The sequence below is a fragment of the Molossus molossus genome, unplaced genomic scaffold (assembly GCF_014108415.1).
Source record: "Molossus molossus isolate mMolMol1 unplaced genomic scaffold, mMolMol1.p scaffold_m16_p_3, whole genome shotgun sequence".
Classification (NCBI taxonomy): domain Eukaryota; kingdom Metazoa; phylum Chordata; class Mammalia; order Chiroptera; family Molossidae; genus Molossus; species Molossus molossus.
In genome coordinates, this window is record NW_023425366.1 from 38,826,707 (window position 1) to 38,847,062 (window position 20,356).

Sequence of the window (20,356 nt, forward strand, 5' to 3'; positions counted from 1 at the left end):
GGAACACTCCCCGCACGCCCCCTCGGCCTCGGCGTGCCGGCCGTCCTCAGCTCTACAAATGAGCCGAACTGCCCGAGCCTGCGCCCCCCGCCGCGTCCTTCCCCTCGGCCTCGGTCCCGCCGCCGCGCTGTGGCATCGCCAGCACCGCCTGGCGCCGCGCGCTTTGAAGACAGCCGGAGAGGCGCGGCGCGGGCGAGTGTGACTGGGGCTGTGGTGGGTCTGTGCGAGGGGCGCGGCGGAAAACCCGGCGTGGAGCGCCCGCCGCCCGCCCGCCGCCCGGGGTCGCGCCGGCCGCGGGGCTCTGGCGGCACCTGGCGCGCACGCGCGCGGCCGCGCACCTGCCCGCGGGGACCCGGAGCGCCCGCGGGGCCGCTGCCCCTCCCGGGTCGCTCCGATGGCCCGAGCCTCATCGTCTGCACTGCCGCCGCTTCCTGGGAGGTTTCGCGGGGAACCCGAAGGGCTGCACAGACAAGGTTGTTTAGGACCCGCGCAACCGTCTCTGAGGGTTGGGGTGTGAGGGTTTTTGAGCCTTCGTGTCTGAGGGTTGAGGATTTGCCTACTTCAAGGACAGGGTGGTTGTGGGAATAAAAGCATGTCTATCAAGACCAGACTACTCCAGTCCCCAGTCCCTGCTAAGTACCAGACTCCAAATTTTTGGAGCGGACATAAGCAAACAAAAACATGCAATGCTGTGGCGGAACGCTTTAGAAGTCTCGGGTTTGACAATATGCTGTAATTTCACATTCAGAATTGTCTAAGAGTTATCTTAAAGCTACAGCAATGCGAACGCACCACATGGTATGGGCAGTTTACACACGTCCTGCACAGCGCTCCAGGCGCCTGTGGAATTGCAAGTCAGAGACCAGGATGGTCTTGTGATGCCAAGGGGAAAAGTCTGGCAGGGTGTTTCTGGTCACTATGCACCGAATGCATTACAAACGTGCGAAAACGAAAAGACCCTGTATGAAAGCCGGCTCTATTTACAAAAGCTGACCTGGGGACCATGGGCACTCTCCATAAACACATCAATTGCAGAGAACTTCACTACATTAGCATTCCGATAAGTAAACCTCTCAGAGGGGAAAAATAATCTAAACTCCCAAGAGTCCATCTTATCCAACTTTGTTATTTTCAATTAGAAAGAATACATTGAAAGGTTTACATGAAGGTGGTGAGATGGCTTTTCTTTGTCTTGGAATCTACAGGTATTAAAAGAGAAGAAATTCTGCCTTTGAAATTTAGGCTCTATAAATGATCAGCGGCACAACAAAGAATTTCATAGACTGAATTTCAGGCTCATGGGATTTTCCAGGTAGGTTTTTATATAACATTTGTAAAAGTTAGAATAACTTTCTAAGTATTCGTTACAAGTACCACATGGCTCATTGTTATCAAGGGTTCTTGAACTGTTGCTATTTACTTTGAGAACTCTAGGTTAAAATTTGCCTCTTCTATTCTACTGTTTGTTTTTTCCTACACCAGTCTCTGTAAATATATACTTGAGGTGAAAAAACAACTGCCTAAACCTTGCTAAGTGAGTTATAAAGTGTAAGACTGGAGCTTTTATCCCTGACAATAGGACAACCTTAAACATAATTTTAAATTGTAAGTATAAAATATTTTTTGTGTATAGTCTTGTCTTGATTATAAGAATATAAAGAAATATAACATGCTTGTTGTAAAAACTGAAATATTATACGAAGACATAATATAGAAAGTCCCTTGTAATCCTATACCCTTAAGATTATAAACAATAATTAAGCCTTTGACCATAACACATTTTCATTGTACTTAATATCTTCCATATGCAAGCATAGCAGTACCAAGTTGTGATGGTACTACATCTACTAAATATATATATATATATATATATATATATATACATACATATGCATATATATATATAAATGTGTATATATATATATTTTTTATCCTTATCCGAGGATGTGTTCCCATTGATTTTAGAGATAGAGGAAGGGAGACAGAAACATTGATGTGAGAGAGAAACATGGATCGGTTGCCTCCTATATGTGCCCGACTAGGTATTGAACCTGCAACCTGTGCATGTGCCCTGACCAGTGATTGAACCTGCAAACTTGTGTACTCAGTGACGCTCCAACCACCTAAACCACCCTGCCAGGCCTATATGGTTTGTTTTTGCTTTTTTCATTTCTCTACTGTATAAAATAGTGATGTAGGTTATTTTAAGAAGAAATTTACTTATTTTGGGTAATTTGTGCACTGTTAGCACACCAGTGGGCTAAAGATGCAAAACCATTGTGTCTAGGACTTTTTCACTGTTATCTTTCCAGTTATTGATTATAACAGAAACAGGAACCCCTCTCCATACCACTAAGGTTTGGCTTTCCACGTTCCTTTTCCCTGCACTTCAATTCTTCCAAAGTCTGGGCTCCTATGTAAGTAATCCCCTCCCATCTTCACCAACTTCTCAAAGCTTTTCAGAAGTACAGGCCTTGGGCCTAACAGAATGTGGCACCACATATTTCACTGTTTATTTTTTAATCGTAATAGAAATGTAATTCAGGAAAGTTCCAATGCTTCAAAACATTATGCATTTAAATACAAGACTCTCTCTTAGGAAGGGAGTACAGGGACAATAGGGACAACTTATTTCAGAAGATGTACTTTATGTCCAAATTATAGATAAGCTATTTTGACAATCAGCATTTGGGTGCAATCATAATGTGGCCATAAACGTATTTAAGTATTTAAGTTCTAACATCTGCATGTACTGTATAAATCTGGAGAATGAAAAAAACGAACAGAGCACATCTACTTACCAAGAAGAAAATAATTACTAATAGCAGAGTAAAGAACAGTTTGTTCTATTAAACTGTTGCTCAAATAAAGAATTATTGTTGATATTAGCAAAGAGCTAATACTACTTTTTCCAAATTCCTAGGTTTATAGGCAATATAGCTGACCACAGTTTTTCAGGATCATTATGAAAGCTTAACTTTTAGGAATTTTAACCCCAAATGTTCTAAGAAATTGAGTAACTGACCTTTTCATCCCTACTACAAAGCCTCAATGTGAAATTGCTAGCCATCTTACAGGAAATTGAATCACCACACCAAACAACACACATAAATGTCATTGACAGCAGGACACAAACAGTGAGCTCGTTTAACTTTGGATTTTACCAAAAACACAAACTGTGTTCATAATAAAATACTTTTTACCCCAGAGAGTAGTATTCACTGTGGCACCACTTGAAAACGTATGAAAACTCTTCTATTTAACTATCCAAAATCTTGCTAAATCAAGGAACTACAGGGAGAAAAACTCCCAACCAACAACTGTTGGCGAAAGTTCATAAAAGCTAGGAGAGCGCTATCAAAGAGCAACGGAGAAATCACTCGAGCCTTTGGAAGAACCCTCCTACAGCAGCACTGGTTTTCTTCAAGGCACCCTTGAACTATGTAACACCCGCGGTTCTACTCAGGATCTTCTGTGAACAAACAGTTCTCAATTCTTGTAGGCCGGCACTTGGCTTCCGTCACTGTGATGCGATCAAGGGTTCCCCTGACACATGGCCTGAAATGGTGCCAGGGGCTCCAGGAGAAGATGCTGAAGCAGCAGCTTCCCTTTGCAAAGGAAAAAAGTAATCGCTTCAGAGCCACAGCAGTTAGCGAGGGGTTGAGGTCGGTTTCTTGTGAAATGTTTAGCAATTACTCTTACCCACAACTTAAGCAATGTTGACCATTGAGGTAAAAGGATCCACTCTACGTGATGTGTAACTGTGTGGATGTTGGCTTCTTTGCCAGTACTTGAATGACTAAAGGTCTGTATAAGGTTGTCATAATTCCTAGATAGGCCTATTGGTGTAAATGAAGAGAACAGGCCCCCCAAAATCACTTACTATGAACACCATTTACTTATACTTAATTAAAAAATAAATATAAATTATAACAGCTGATTTAGTTTTTCTTAAAATTAATAAAACAAAAACAAAAACACCACTTCACTAAATAGCTCTTGAGAGCAGATACTTATATATCTTCTTAGCCAATTCCAGCCATCTCCTCTCCTAATTCCCACCAAAATTTCCCCTTTGTTCCTCAGGATGGAGTCGATGGTATCTGATGTAGGCAGAACTGGAGAAAAATGATTTCTATTTCACCATGTATTGCTTCGAGCTAGTTACTCCCTGAGTTTGCTACAGTAAAAGATTTGTGCAGGTTAGTTTTAACTTTTGCTGACATTTTTTCTCTCCATGCATTTTATCTGATGGGAAATACATGAAGGAGTTGGAGTCACTTTCAATGTGTACATGTAACAGGTTTAAGCAGAGCTTGCCAGTGGCAAGCTGCTCTCAGGTCCAAGTGTATTTCTGGCATCAAAGTTCTTGTTTTGAAGTATTTTAAAATCTTATGAACTACATAAAATTTCTCTTAGTACTTCAAAAATCCTCCAAAGGGAAGAGGTGCATAATTTTGTGAGTTTTTTTTCCCTTTTATCTTCTCACTATCTATGATTTTTTTTCTAGTGCTTTCCCTAAGGCTCTAGTAGAACTTTAAAATGAAATGAATACAAGATTGGGTTTTAGTGACTTCTAGTACCATCAGTAAGTCAACTTCTAGCAGCAGCAGTAATTTATTTAGCACCAACTACGTGTCATGTACTTAACAGAGTCTGTAATAACAAGATGATAAAAAGAGCGTGTCTCTTATCCAAGGAAACCCTCGAGTCCAGTAAGGAATGAATTTCAGTGTACCTTACTAGAAAGCATTCTGAAAGAAGAAAACACATGGGCTATGGGAGAATAAAAGAGAGCTATTCAAATCAGACTGGGACAGAGGTAGAGTGGGAGAAGGCTGAGTCCGAATGAAAGAAACAGGAGATAAAAGGCTGAGAAGTATTTTTAAGAGAAAACAGTATGAACAAACACATGAGCCTATATTCACTGAGATATGTGTGCATATGTCTGTGGAGAAAGGAACTACCATGGGCAGGGCCTTGCTTAGGAGGAAAGAGGCTGCAGAAACCCACAGACACTGGCCATGGAAGTCTTGTCAGGCATCTGAAGGTAGGGGCTTTGGACTGAACCTCGAGTAGGAACCACTGAGTGATGCAGAGTACTGTATGAAATGGGATCTGACCTTATTTAGATGGAAAATCTAGGGCTCTGTAATGGGATTGAAGGAGGCAAGGTTGAAGTCAGTGAGAGCATTATCTTTGGCCATATTATTAGTGGAATAAAATTAATAATTTATAGAACATTTGCTTCTCTGATGATTATTCTTATCTAAGACAATCTCAGAACTAAAATTTTACATAGGCATATGTTCACAAGATATGCCAGGCATGAAGAGAATAGAAAAGGACTTCCCAAAGTGACTTGTGAGGGAATAGACTTCTTGCTCTTAAAACTACAGTCTTCTAGTCACTGAAATTTTAATCATACTGTATTCACCATAACTGTTTTCACCAGAATTTCTTTCAGGGAGAGCCTACATGCAGGAAAATGTTCGATAAGGCTACTTATATAGAAGGTGAGACTTTAAGGAGCCCTGGTTTGTGCGGAATTGATCTGTGGTCTCTTCTACATAGGAGAGGGGAAAAATATGCTAATTGCTTCAGAAGAGAGAGAGAGAGAGAGAGTGTGTGTGTGTGTGTGTGTGTGTGTAGTCAACTTGGTCTATAGGGTAATTCCATTCTATAAATCACCCTCTCCTTCCAATCTTTAATAAAGTTACTGAAGGCATAAACTGCTGAGATAAAGAGATTTTCTTTGTTTTGTTTTGTTTTAACCCAGTGTAGGGACTGAACTCAGAGGCCAGATTGGCCCAAACTAAAATGTCAGCCTGAGTTGACACTGAAGAGAAGAGGCAAAGAAAGAAGAGAAAGCTGTGGAACTCAATATAAGAGTAGAGAGGGCTTTTGTCCAAGGAATTGGGATTTGAGCCACGTTTAATCAGACAGTCTGGGTTGGAGATTCCATATGACCTGTGTTTGACTATAAGCAGTAGTATCTCTTGACTAAAACTGGAAGAGTACAAGGAGGTTCCAATCTCTATTCCACTACATGTAAGCCATAATTCCTGGCATATCACTTAATCTTTCTTAAACCTTAATTTCCTCACCTGTGGATTGGGGATAATAAAAAGTACCTTGTAGCCCTGGCCGGTTTGGCTCAGCAGTTAGAGTGTTGACCTGTGGTCCAGAGAGACCCGGGTTCTGTTCCCGCTAAGGGCACGTACCTCGGTTGCAGTTTGTCCCCGGCCCTGGTTGGGTTGTGCAGGAGGCAGCCGCTCCATGTGTCCCATTCACATCAATGTTTCTTTCTCTCTCTCTCTCCTCCCCACTCTATCTGAACAAAAAATGGAAAAATGTTCTCAGGTGAGGATTAAAGAAAAAAAAAAGTACCTTGTAGATTATTTTAATTTAAGAGAGAGACCATGAGTTAAATAACCTTGCATTGCTCACCTAATAGATTCTTTTCCAAACACTGCACTAAATGATGAAGATTTAGCAATGAACAAAGTAGTTGAAAGCTCCTGTCTACTCTCATAGACTTTCTAATCTACTGGTTATGATGATCTTTTATTGAACACCTGCTATGTGCTAGGTGTTGAGTATGCAAAAGAGAAGGAAATAACTTTGGGATTTTAGAAACTCATAGTCCAATGAGGAAGACAGTTATGGAACAGTATGTATGTAACTTGTCCACTAAAACCAGGCGGTACGTATAGGTGAGCACATGGCAGAGAAAGGGGACAGGGAGAGTGTCACCTACCACAGCCTGGGAGAGATCTGGGAAAGCTTTCTGAGAGGTGGAATGTTAGCCTTGAGTCTTCAAGGATGAATTGAAGAGTTAACTAGGTGAAGAATGGGAGGTGACATTTGAGATAGAGGGCAAATGTGCCATTGCCAGTTGGAGAAAAACCTTACAAGGTTGTTTAAATAAGCTAATCTGCAATAAGGCATTTAATACACAGGAGGTTCCTTCCTCTCTTACACGTTCTCAGTCCTAAACCAATTATATTTTCCTATCATCACCATCAAGCCTCAAACATCAACCAGTTCTGGGCTGAATATGAGTGAAAAAAAAAAACTAAGGTCTAGAATAGTCTTCGCAAGAACACACACACACACAAACACAAAATAATGCAAAGTCACTATGTATAAAAATTATGTACAAGATATATCATTGGTAATGAAAGCACCATTTACTGGGAGTCTGTTGGGAGGAACAGTTTAACATTTCCCAAAGAATGTTCACATAAACATTATTCCTACAGGATTCTTCTTACCAAAAGAATTCTGTGATCAAGCAAGTTTGGGAATAGTTGAAAATGTAGCCTCTTTGCAGTGATTTGTAATGGACACAAACCTACCAAAAACCTAGAAATTCTACAGCAAAGAAACTCATTTAATGCCATTTTACAAATTTTATTTTATTTTATGCAACTATCATCTCTTAAAGCATACTTGGGAAAACTTTGTCCTGTACCATGTCAGGTGAGAAGACAAACACAATACTTGAGTTCTATAGGTTCCCATATATTAAAATCCCCACCAAACACATCTTATTTCCTCTTCTCAGGGCCTTCGAGTCCTGTTGAGAATGGTCAGAGAGTACTCTTCCTCCTCCCATTCCTTCCTCTCTTTTGCTTTTTCCCAGAAAGAGAGCAGTCAAAAAAGCCCATACATATTTATTGAGCCTCTCTGATGTTCTGTTGCTTTGAAATACAAGAACATGAAAGATTCAGTGGCCTGGATCTGGGAAGGACCTTATAATATCCTGCTGAGAAAATCAGACACATGACCAGCTGCTGCTGGCATAGAAATCATTCAGCTCGGGAGTGCTATTGTAGTCCAGAAGGAGGGGGCGGTATGGACTGTAGTTAAGTGTACGGGGTTCCAGGAAGGAGGTGAACCTGGATGTACGTCTTTGACGACGAAGTCTGTGACGACGAAGTCTGTGACTTGAATGTCTGTGGGAGGAGGGAGTCAGCTGGCATTCTTTTCAGATAGAAGAAATGTCTGGAGCCTGGATCAGGGTTACATCTGTGGGCGGTAAATAGCTTGAATGAAGTAGACTCCTTGAAGGGTGGAGAAGGGAAATAGAGTTGAATACTTAAATGTGTGGCCTTGAGCTAATGGATATTGTTGGAATTGGATAAGTGCACTGGTAGCCCAGGAGGAGACAATAAAGAAGAGAGAGGAGGGAGACCAGGGATCCATTGCAGTAGTCCAGATGCACAGCAAGTGATAGGCAGCGTTCATGAGATATCCATTTTAGTGGCCTATTATGACAGTTGTGAGCTATAGAAAGAGCATGACATTGGGAACAGAGATGTAGGCTCAAATGCTGGCTCTGCAACCTAGCAACCATGTGGCAAATTTGGGTGAATTACTTAACTTCTCTGTGCCTCAGTTTTCTCTTTTGAAAATAGGGCTAAAAATGAATCCTACAGAAGATTGCTTCCCTCCAGGCCATTCTAATAATTTTATCTGAATTTTAAGACTAACTTTAATTTAAAAGTCACATATCCACATGCCTATTTCATTTTTGTGGGTTTCATTTCTACTTAAATGCATGACTTGTTAACAATTATAAATATTTATCAAGTCTGTTACATGTAATACCTAACAGCTGACTTTTTTTCTTTATTGATGTTAGAGAGAGAGAGAGAGGAAGGGAGAGAGAGAGAAAGATAGAAACATTTATGAGCAAGAACATTGATTAGCCACCTCCTGCATGCCCTTCATTGGGGATTTGGCCCACAACCTGGGCTTGTGCCCTGACCAGGACTCAAACCGGCAACCTCTTGGTGCATGGATCAACGCTCAACCACTCAGCCACACCAGCCAGGCCATAACAGCTGATTTTAACAGCAATTTCTCCGCCCCCCCCCCCCCCAATCTCTTCTTTTTTCTTTTGGCAGGGGTTGGAGGGGTGGGGAGAAGGAGGTGATGGGTGGGAGTGGGGGTGGGCTAGAATCCATTTATTTCCATAAAATTGCACACTTCTCAGAAACTACATTTGTGTCTAGAAAAACATAAAGTAGGATTTGCAATGCCTCTTTGTTCCTAGAACCTGGACTTGTCCAGTTTAGAGCAAATGATCAGTTGCCTGGAGTCGTCGGTCTCATGCAATGCCAGCCTTCCCCTGCCTAGACCCTTGCTTGTGTCAGGGCCCTTGGCAGCACTGCACTGGGGTCAGCTATGGTGAAGTTGTCCCAGCCTGGCTCTGGGGAAACTTCACCAGTATATCAAGGGACAGCCCACATAAGGGTGGATGTGTCAGTCTTCAGGTGATGTCTGGACAAAGCAGTTATAACTGCAAATTGAATAGTGCTTTTCCCCATGGAGCACAAAGCTATCAAAACAATTCTGTATGTATTTTTGATGCCAGTAGTAGTCAGTACCTGCATCTCTCTGAAAATGAACACAATTAGCAACAGTATTTATTGTATCTGCTACTTTAAACAATTTCAACTGCAGTTGTTTTATTATGCAAGATGCATAAAGCATGCCACTTATGTTTTATTTCATTCTTAAGAATGGCTTTTGAAAACATATTATTCACCAAAATCTGGACACTTCTTACTATGCTTTGATCTTGGAAACCCGAATTTTATTTTGAGTATTCCAGGTTTATGCTTAAATTATAGTTCCTTGATAAGAGAAAAAAATGTATAGCATTTTTATTCTCGTTGTCTGAACACATAATGTTTGTACATTTTATATATATATTTTTATAAATCTCCAGGGCATATTTACTAGCTAGAATTATTTAACCTGTGAATATTTTACATTAAGATCATTCTATATTAATATGAGTAGAAGGTTTTTGATTTAAGACAAGTCTGACATCCACTAAAATTGATTGTTGTAATAATATGTCCTTCTGGTGACTTAATACATATATATTTAAACAGCATTACATTTCTTAACTCTTGAAGTACAACTTTTAAGTTCTGTGAATTTTGCTGTTTTGCTAATACTACTATGCTTAGTATATCCATTATTTCACTGGAATTATTATTATTTTTTCATATAAATTTTTTGTTGTAAATCTAACCAATGAAGAGGCTTATGGATATTTGGGTCCACATTCTAATTTTGGTTTTTATATTTTGTTTTCATGATTTTCCTTGTTGACCTAGTAATCATGGCTGCCCGCCTCAAGAATGTCCTTTCTTCATCAGCTTGAAGGCCCCAGCTAACCAAACTATTCCTTTTTTTGCATTTTTTGATATCTTCCAATGCGCAAAAATTATGGGAGACCAACTCCTGTGGAGACTGTGTTTTCTTCTGAAGGCCCAGACTGCGCCCATAGAGTTTGGGGGGAAGATTAAATGGATGGAGCAGTGGCTTTCAAACTTTTTTTGATAGTGAGCCATAGTAAGAAACATATTTTGTATTATGATAAGTATACTTGTTTAAAGTAGAAGGTACAATGAATACTATTGTTAATTGTGCTCCTTTTTGAAGAAGTGTGGGTACCTACTCCTAGCATAAAAAATATGTACAGTACAGGAATATTTTGATATCTGTATTTGTTTAAAAAGGTAGGGGGAGTGAATAATATAATATAATATCATCATATATTATATATAGTCACTATTACATTATATAAAATAGTCTTGGCAAAATTTGTTCACAGTCTTTAACAAATCATACATTTAAATTTAACTGAAAGAAATTAAAAGAATTATATATGCAATATAAAGGAAATTTATATATAATTGAAACCATAATACATACATATATACACATATATATTTGATTCAACGTATAAAGAATTGAAATAGAACTTACATGAAATAATATTTACTCTTATCATGTATGACTCAGTCTGATGTTTTCTATTTCATTTAAAAATCTTGATTGTGATCCACTAAATTGATATTGCAATCTACCAGTAAGTTTGAAAACACTAGGTAGAGAATCACCCAGCTTAATTAAAGTTAGTTTGTTTTAACTCTTCTCTGTTCCTCCCACTTTATAATAAAAACTCGCCTACTTTCATACAGGAAGGGTGAAGTAAGTAGAACACAGAGATCTCTAAGGTATGAGCTGTTTAATAGGTAGGTACTTTGTAAATCATTTCTCATGTGTGCTAGAATCTTGCCAGTTGAATACATAAAGCAAGGATCATCCACTGAGGGGCCTGTAAGAGGCAGACGGATCATGTGGATGAATGATGTGGCTGGTGGGGGACGCCGGGCCAGTCGGTAGGACTTCAGAGAGCACATGCGGAAATGCAGGCCAACAGATTGCCAGGTCTTCGGACTTTTCAAGATAATCCTCACATTTGGATATTTTAATGCAAAATTTATGTTAAAAAAATTTGGCAACTGATTAAAAAGAGTTAAATTATTTTAAGGACCAAACTAAAAAGTTCAGATCCTTCGCACAAGTGACAAAAACCTTCCTGAGATCAGTGTTTTAGAAAAGCCCTTAAGGACCTTATAAATTCAAGGTAGAGAAATTAAGTGTTTCTGGAATCTGGAATGCTAATGTGGTGTCACTGAAAGACTATTTGATTTGGAGTCAAAAGACAGAGATTCCTTTCCTGTTTCCAACCGTTACTCAGGAATGGCCTTGGCCAAATGATCTCAGCTGTCCATGGACCAACTGGACCCCTATGAAATGTCCTGTGAGGAACTTGGCCTGACCAAAAATATCTGACTCCAATGACCTAACAATTACTAATGACCCAACCAAATAGGGAGCACTATTTCCTGAAGACTGCCATACATTCTAACCCTTTTATTGGCAAATGAATAGGAAAAAATAAAATTTTCCATTTGGTCCTCATTTTCCTTTACAGCTCTTAAACTCTTACCAAAAAATTACTGGAAATTATAGCTGTTTTCTTTTCCTCTTTAAAAAAATTTTTTTTTCTTTACTGATTTTAGAGAGAGAGAGAAACATTGATGAGAGAGAACAATGATTGGCTGCCTCCTGCATGCCCCCCACTGGGGATCAGGTCCACAACCTGGGCATGTGCCCTGACAGGGAATCAAACCAGCGACTTCTTGGTGCATGGGTCGACGCTCAACCATGGAGCCACACCGTCCGGGCAGGGGTCTTTTCCTCTTTCAGTCTCTCCTACATAACCTTATGTTCCCAAAGCACCTCTTATATAATACTATCTCTCCTCATGCAAGACCAAATTCTGGTTTTTATTGCCTGTAGGTTTGTATCTGAACTTCAGTTAAACCCCTGAGAGCCCCTCTAAAATCACCACACTGGACCCATCTGTCCTCACCATCCCTCGTGGTTGAACCCACCTACACACACCCACCCTGGTCAGGAAGTCTCCTTAGAGTCTCATCTCTGCATATTTAGTCATATTTGTCACTTGCTCATCCAGTCCTTCCTTCCCTCTTTCTTGCCCTCTATTGTATTCCTGCCTCTCACAGGTTACTCCTTTGTGGAAACACTCCTTTACAGGAAGCTCTACATAAAAGCAGATGACAAGCTGTCCTTAGGAGCAGCAGAAAAGTCTGGAATGGAGTGATTCTGAGATTACTCATGGAGCTGGGGCACTCGGGAGGGCACTAAGGGTGATGGGTTCCGGAGTTGGAGGGAATCCACATATTTGGTCTGTTTAGGTTCGACCGGGGGGGGGGGGGGGGGGGGTGAGTCCTTTCTACAGTTAGGAAAGTTGACAGTGTTACATAATTCATCCTTGTCAACTTAAACTTTGGTTCAGTTAACTATCATATATAACTATTTGTTCACTACTTGGTGCGGGGTAATCTGGCACTCTAAGAGATGCTCAATTTAAGAGCTGAATTCAGAAAATCTCTGCTTTGGGAGCCCACAATCTAGAGGTTCTGATCAACCAATGAACAACCCAGTGGCTTCAAAAGCAATTCATGTGTGCTATGGTAGAAGTATGTACGGGTCAGGAAAGCTGCGAGGGTCCATCCAGGCTGCCTGGAGAGGCAGTCTGCACTCTCCTCCACCTGATAACTCATGGTCAGAGTCTGTAAACTTGGCTGGGATTAAGGGAACAATGTGAGAACAACAGGAAGAGTGGGTCCGGTGGCTCACACGGGTCAAGAATGAGCTCCTGGCTCCAGGCCTCAGGCACAGCAAGCACAAAACATTTTTTTTTTTCCTTCAACTCTCCAAATTCTCTGCAGTGGAAGCCTAGGAGTGAGGGAGAAAAGGAGGCTTCAACCACTGGGGTGAAGGAGGAATGAGTAGGCATGAGTCTCTAAAAGTATAGAAAATCAACCAACTGGAAGCTGATTGATGGATGATCATGTTTATTCAAAAAGAGAGATTAAAAAGGCAACTGTGGGAGGCAGAGGAGAAAAACTGGGGTTGCCAGGAAAGTGGGTGAGGAAAACTCAGCCCTTTGAGAACTTGATAACATTTTGAAGCTTGAATTTCACATAGGCTGCTTCCTCTGCCTGCTTCTCCTTCCCCAGGAACTGGGCTGTCTGATCCCAAGGTTCTGCTCTCTTTGTGGGACAATGAAACTTTAGAAATGAATTCATCAGGGCAAGCAAGCATTGCTAACATAATTCTCCTTCAGGGTGAGACTGGCACCTGAATCTAAACTGGTTGGATTCTACAGGAAGTTATCTATTCAACTTGAGTTAAACCCCTACTCCAACTTCGACTTTCCACTTTAATTCCTTTATTTAGAAACCAGGCCAGAGGGTCCCTGTACCTAATCCCTGAGTGGATTATACTGGGTTATTCTGGGCCAAAGAGGGACTTTACAAAAACTGAAAATGCAAGAAAATCACTTTTGGAGTAAGGCAGTCCTAAACATGAGCTTTGCCACTGACTAGTGTGAGACCCTCATATAAACCAATTAACTTGTCTCAGCTTGTTCTCTAATGTGTAAAATGGAGAGCAGTACCTACATCATAGGGTGATTTTGAAGATTAAATAGGATTATACATGTAAAGCAAAGCTTGAAAAGTAGTAAGTGTCCAAAAAATGATGACGAATTGTACATGCAGGCACACAGAACATGCCTGAATTTTTTTAAAAAATTATTCCCAGCTCATTTCAATGTTTCATGCTTCTTCCTGATTCCGTGATCCATGGGCTGACTGAGTCTGTCTAGGCTTTACCAATGTGACTACGAACAGTAATCCTGGAAAGCGCTCTCAAGTTATTTATCTAATTAAATAAGCAAACCTTTTAAACTCAGCCATCCAAAAATCTCTGTAGCCTGTCTCTGTTTTGGTCAGAACAGCTCAGATGGTAGGAAAGGGCTTTGCAGGTGGAAAAATCAATACATTAGCAGTCTGGGAAACAAGGACCTCTGAATTATACACACCTCATTAAAACAGCCTGTTTACCCTGTTTATTTTGCCATGGTGTCTACCATTAGTAGGGGACTGGGAAAATCCAGTTTACCACCCAGCAGGCGTTCCCTTTAAAGACAGATACTGGCAAATATCATGTTTGATGTATGATAGCCGAACCTGAAGTTAACTTTTCAAGTAATTAAATCACTAATCAATCTATCACAATGATTTGTTTTACTGAATTTCTCCAGGGCTGCAACCATATCAAATTTATATTTCAATCTCTGGTGCTAAACACTGCCTGTCACATTCCAGGTATCCACCAAATGTTTGTTGAATCAACTGAACATGCATGGAGCATTCTCTGTATTAAGGCTACCTTTCTGTAATGTTTCCAGAGCTACTAATACATCTGAGAATCAGTAACTATAGTTAGAGGAATATTAATATGGTTCAGGGTCTTGTAAAACTCACAGTCCAAGATATCATATGATTAGACTGAATTTTGTGCTGGGAGAGAAAGCCCTGGTAGAGTGACCTCTGCCTCCATTTTTCTCCATTTTTTCCTCTGGGTACCTAAAAACTTTATTATGTTTATTTGTTTAGGTATCTGTTTCTTATGGATAGGGGGTCTACACATCCCATTGGTTTGGCATTTACCAGGTTTATGTCTGTTATCCCAATGTAATTATGAATAGCATTGCCTTTCATTCCACAAAGTGCCCTGGTTTGGATGCTAATCACATGGACACTCTACTTATGGGAGAGTTCATCACACATCATTTAGCTGCCCAACTCCATTTCCCTTGGAAGTCTGGGCATTCCACCCTGTCCAGGCTTTCTCTGTGGAGACACCTCTCCCAAGCACTGCATTCTAGAGCTTTGGGCTCAATCCTAAAAGAACAGACACCTCTCTTTCGATAGACTCTTGGTGGAGCAACAACAACAAAAAAATCAGTTTTTTAAATTTAGGTCATTCCTGTCTTCTTGGACATCTAATAAACACAAAGAAACAAAGACTCCCTAATAATTACATCCCCAAATTTGCTGAAATGTAGAAGATATGCCCATTTGAAAACTCTAATCTAGTAATTAAACTTAAGGTTCTCAGGTTAAACCGCACCTTAATAATGTAGCTCATTTTGTTAAAATCAGTTAAGGCCCTCTAATGTGTTTTGGAATAAATGGACAGACAAAAATTAAAATGTGGCTACCCAAGGTAATCAGAAAGCTCGCTTTATTCACTCAATAACAATGGCACTTGAATGGGTTCTTTTTACTATCGGCATGTAATTGTGCTTGGCTTTAATTTCTAGTAATGATGGAACAAATTGGATTACCTCATACTTTTAGGATCATTTGGTACATTGTGTTTTTGTGCTTCCATAAACCCCATTGGAAATGTAATCAGCTCTGTGATTGCTCATTCTCCCTATTTTGTGACATGTCTGCCTCACTCATGTCAGCAGAATGGTAACCATCATCTACCTTAATCCAAGACACTGCAGTAGAGTTAAAAGAAATGATTTCCTCCACCCCTCTCCTTTCAGATCTCTCTATTTGTAGCTATAAAATTTTGGCATGCCTGCTGGGACACAATCTTGTTAGAACAAGCAGAGTAATTCTTATGTGAGACTTCAGGACTCTTTCCACCTTAAGTTCAATATGTACCTGTGATTCAAACTTAGATGAGGGAACGGGTTGGTAAGAACATGATGAGTATCAAACAGTACTGAGAATACAAACTACTTCTATTTTGGACTATTAGTTTCTCCCTTCCTAATTCCAGGTGGACATGCAAGCTTTGAGGTAGGCAATCTACTGCCACATATCATTAAAATTAATTAGTGATTAATCTAGTACATTTAATCTTTAGGTCCTTACCCAGAGCAGGAAAAATATTCTAGGAAACCTAATGCAACTTTCCTGAACACTGCAGCTACTAAGATCATACTGTAAAAGACCATACTACAAATGACATTGCAAATACAGTGCAGCAGACTGACATTAAATATTTAAAACACATTTAACATTATTAATAAGCAGCAATGTCACAGAGACTGCTACCTGTCCCCTAATACTGATGATTTTCTTCATCAGTTGTATTAATAGATAACATTCAAAACAGAGAAAACTTCCAGACTCCTGTATAGCCAGGTGTTGTCACACAACTATGTTCTCATAAATGGGTTGATAGAAGTGTTATGTGCAGTTTTCAAGAACCTTCATTAAAAGACATCTGTCATATATCTTATATTTATTGATTGTTTGCCTATGGGCTAAATTGAAGTTGATGGATGGAGCAGGAGCAGCCATATTGGACCATGAGTTGAATTTAGGCATAAAGGGCACATACATGTATTGTTTCCAAATGGAAGGAGCATATGCCCTTGAAGACTTTATGGAACAGTGTTGTCACATTAGCTCTAGACTGTTTACATTCAGATTTTAACATGATAGAGAATAAACATCTATGTTCTTTAAGCTACTTCTGTTTTAATCTCTATTCACAGTGACACACAATCCCAACTAACATAAAGACCAATAACAAAACTCGTATTTCTCTTGATCTAGGACCATAGCTTAGTCTTGTCAAAAAGAATTGTGTTTACCCTGGCCCATTTGGCTCAGCGGTTAGAGTGTCGGTCCACGGACCAATGAGTTGCGGGTTTGATTCTGGTCAAGGGCATGTACCTTGTGGTTGTGGTTAATCCCCCGCCCTGGTCGGGGTTGTGTGGGAGACAGCCAGTTGATGTGTTTCTCTCACATTGATGTTTCTTTCTCTTTCCTTCTCTTTCCCTCCTACTCTATCTGAACAAAAATGGAAAAATATCCTCTGGTGAGGATTTAAAAAAAAAAAGGAGTGTGTCCACATAGGCCAGGCTGTGATTTAGCTACTGGAGGACTGACTGCCATCTTACTGCAATTCGAAGATATTTTGTAGTAACAGATTGCTAGTTTAGAGCTTCCAGAACTTTCTGAAAATGATTTCTAGAAAATATGCTAAACAAAGCCCTATAAGAACAACCCTGGAGCTTCCCTTAGGGCTCAGATATTTGTCTTTGCAGTCATATTTAGAAGTCATTCCAGTCTGGAAGCCACTGGGATGAACCAAAAAGTGGTTTCCCTGCCATGAAGACGAACACTGTCATTTTGGGGAGGTTCTCCTTCCCTCAACCCCCTCCACCACTCACTTATACTCTTCAACACATGGATGCTCACACATTGTTCTGACTCAGTAGTCTCTGAGCACACTGCTCTTGTTAAACCATTAAGAGCTGGAGGGTCTTTTCCAAATTATTCCTTTTCGTGAATTGTCATTTAAAGCCAATGTTCTTTCTTCCGGCAAATTCAATAGCTTTAAAACTAAATTCTTGTGCATCCACGTCATGTCTGAAAGTTTTATAGAATGACATACTGTTGTCATAAGGTCAGAGCAAAAATACCTCTGCATGTGCAATGTTTTGAAGTAAAACAGTTTATGCGTAGCTTCCATGAGGTTATAGAACATGGGATCTTATTTATTACCCAATTCCCAGTAGTGCTCCTCTATATAAATCTGTTGAATGAATACATGAAGAGTCTGCCTGAGGTAGTAAACTTATTATTTGCACACACTGGAGGCCCAGCTCTGTGTGTTCATTGTCACTGGAGGTACATAGAGCCTCTAAATGATTTTGCAGGACTGTGCCTCTATAATGTCCTCCATAGTTACCAAAGGATCCCCTTTTCACAGATTGCTCTAGCATCAGGCCCTCCCCCTACAGAGAATCTTGCTGCACATTCAAGTTTTCTGAAGCACTATTCTCCTCACTCAGACCCACTAATACATAGACATATTGTTGGATATACTTGGATGGAGAAGCATATGCATGCTCAAGATGTCTCTGGGAAAAACTGCAACTGTCAGAAATGTTAATTACCAAAATTAAGTGCATAGATTGTGAAGCATAAATCTTAATTCTGTTTGTTCACAGCAGTCTAAACCTGCATTAAAAATTTAAGATAGGAAATAAAAATAGTTATAAGAACTCTTTTGGGAGAGACCTACCACTATATTTGTGAAGGGATGATTACCTACACACCCCTGATCACTCTCAACCCATTCAGTACACCAGCAGGGCCCCTACATCTCTCTATTGCATGCTGTCAGGCAGCAAGGGAAGGGCATTGTCCAAGTAGAAACTACGTCAATCCTTAAAACTCTTGGTTTATCTGGTTATAAAAGGAAAAAGAAGATAAAGAATACAGAAAGATAAAATGTTCTGTCTGTGCTAATGAATGCTAGCTAACCATAATGCCATGGATAAGATGCAGTACAAAACAGGTAAGATCTATTAAGGTAAATCTTTTTTGTATTAAATCATTTTTTCTTCCTAAAACCAGCATTTAGTCATTTCCCATATACTAACATGACATGTTTGTAATTTTAAAATGTTAGTGAGATGCCTTTCTTTCTTTCTTTCTTTCTTTCTTTCTTTCTTTCTTTCTTTCTTTCTTTCTTTCTTTCTTTCTTTCTTCTAGTTGAGCTGTTTCTTCTAGCAGTTTCAGTATCTGGATTAGAATTTGAGGTAAAAAGGTATATATATGTCATGCTGAAATAGTCAAAGGCCATCAGATGTTTGAGACTGTATTGTAATTATATAGAAAAGTGTCCTTGTTCTTGGGAGGTGTTCATTTGAGGATAAAGCGCCATGATCTATGCAGCTTTCTCTCAGGTGGTTCAGAGAATAATAATCGTGTGTGTGTGCATGTGTGTGTGTGTGTGTGTGCATACACAAAGAGAAAGAGAATGTAATAAAGCGCATGAGGCAGAATGTTGACATTGGGTGGGAATATGCATGTGTTCTTTGTACTGTTCATGAAGCCTTCCACTGAGTTTGAAGTTATCCAAATAAAACATATTTTTAAAAAGGCAATTAGAACAGTGACCATGAATAATTAAATTATTTTATATTTGAGCACACTTTCCTGCCCTCCCCATGTACACACACTTCATACACTCAGAGATACACATAAGTGACACTTAACTGTACTGTTTTGCCTCCATAATGAGTGCTAGCATGTACGTAATTGAGAAATACAGTCTTCTATTCACGTATTCAAGCTCTAAGTGATTCTAAGAGACTTTTTAGACGATTTGGTTTTTAAGGCAACAATTTTGAAAACTTACTATAATGTCCTTCCTTATAAACAAGCTGCCCTTTTGTTTTTTCAGATTTGGTTGAAACTGGCTCATGGAGTTCAACTACCTGAGAACACATCCTTGAAAAAGACAGCTGAGGCATACTGCCTAAACCACAGATGGTTGAAAACCTGGCCAAAAGTGACTGTGACTACTCTGGACTGTTGACTTCACGAGTGCTGATGAATACAATGAACTGTAGAAGATCTATGATTTGTTTTGAACACATTTACTATGATGGATGGTCCAGATTTGGCAAGTTAGTTCACTCCCAGTAGAAATGGAAGTTTCACTGCCTTGCCTCTTTCAACATTCTTGTTGAGACAAATTTCACTCTTACGGGCCAATGTCACTGATAATTTGCAGCATAATGAATTTATTAGCTACCCTATGGATCAATGCTGTACATAATATTCCTGAGTCAACATGAGCTCTTAATTAAATGTCTTTGTTACAAATGCCTCTGCAAATTTTCCTTTAGATGACCAAACTTGAAGACATGCGTCTAAGTGTCAACCAGTAATTAGGCTAGTCACTTTTTGAGATGGGCCAGGACCAAGGCGAGGGCAGGGTCAGGTTAGAAAGTAATCTGTTATGCACAGCAGGTTATAAAATGGATACATGTAAAAAACAACCAATAAATTGATTCAAACTATTTTATGCCTGAAGTTATTCTGACACTTAGAGTATCAGCCTCTGAGAGAGCCAATTTTAATAATTGCCTTAAAAATTATAGATGAGAAGATAAAATTTGATATAGTTTATCTGGCAGTGGCAGCAATCTAGGGAATGAAAAAGAAGGAAGTTGAAAAAATGTGAGAATAAGACAATATCAGTTTTTAGTATAAATTTGAAATTCTTATTTTTTCCCAAAAAGTTAGAATGTTTATTGCTACTTTGTTTTTATTTA

General features: G+C 39.7%; 1 protein-coding gene and 1 long non-coding RNA gene across 7 annotated transcripts in view; one reads left to right on the top strand and one right to left on the bottom strand.

Moving 5' to 3' along the window:
* PDE4D (phosphodiesterase 4D) overlaps positions 1–20,356 on the bottom strand; it is an 849,054-nt gene that overhangs the window by 54,477 nt on the left and 774,221 nt on the right. The window lies entirely within an intron of this gene.
* Positions 363–20,093, top strand: LOC118641621. Of its 2 annotated transcripts, XR_004961638.1 has the most exons (5): positions 363–473; positions 1,206–1,312; positions 2,043–2,149; positions 4,087–4,202; positions 19,480–20,093. It is a non-coding gene; the product is annotated as an uncharacterized LOC118641621 (long non-coding RNA). The 2 variants fall into 2 exon arrangements; XR_004961637.1 differs by lacking the exons at positions 2,043–2,149; positions 4,087–4,202.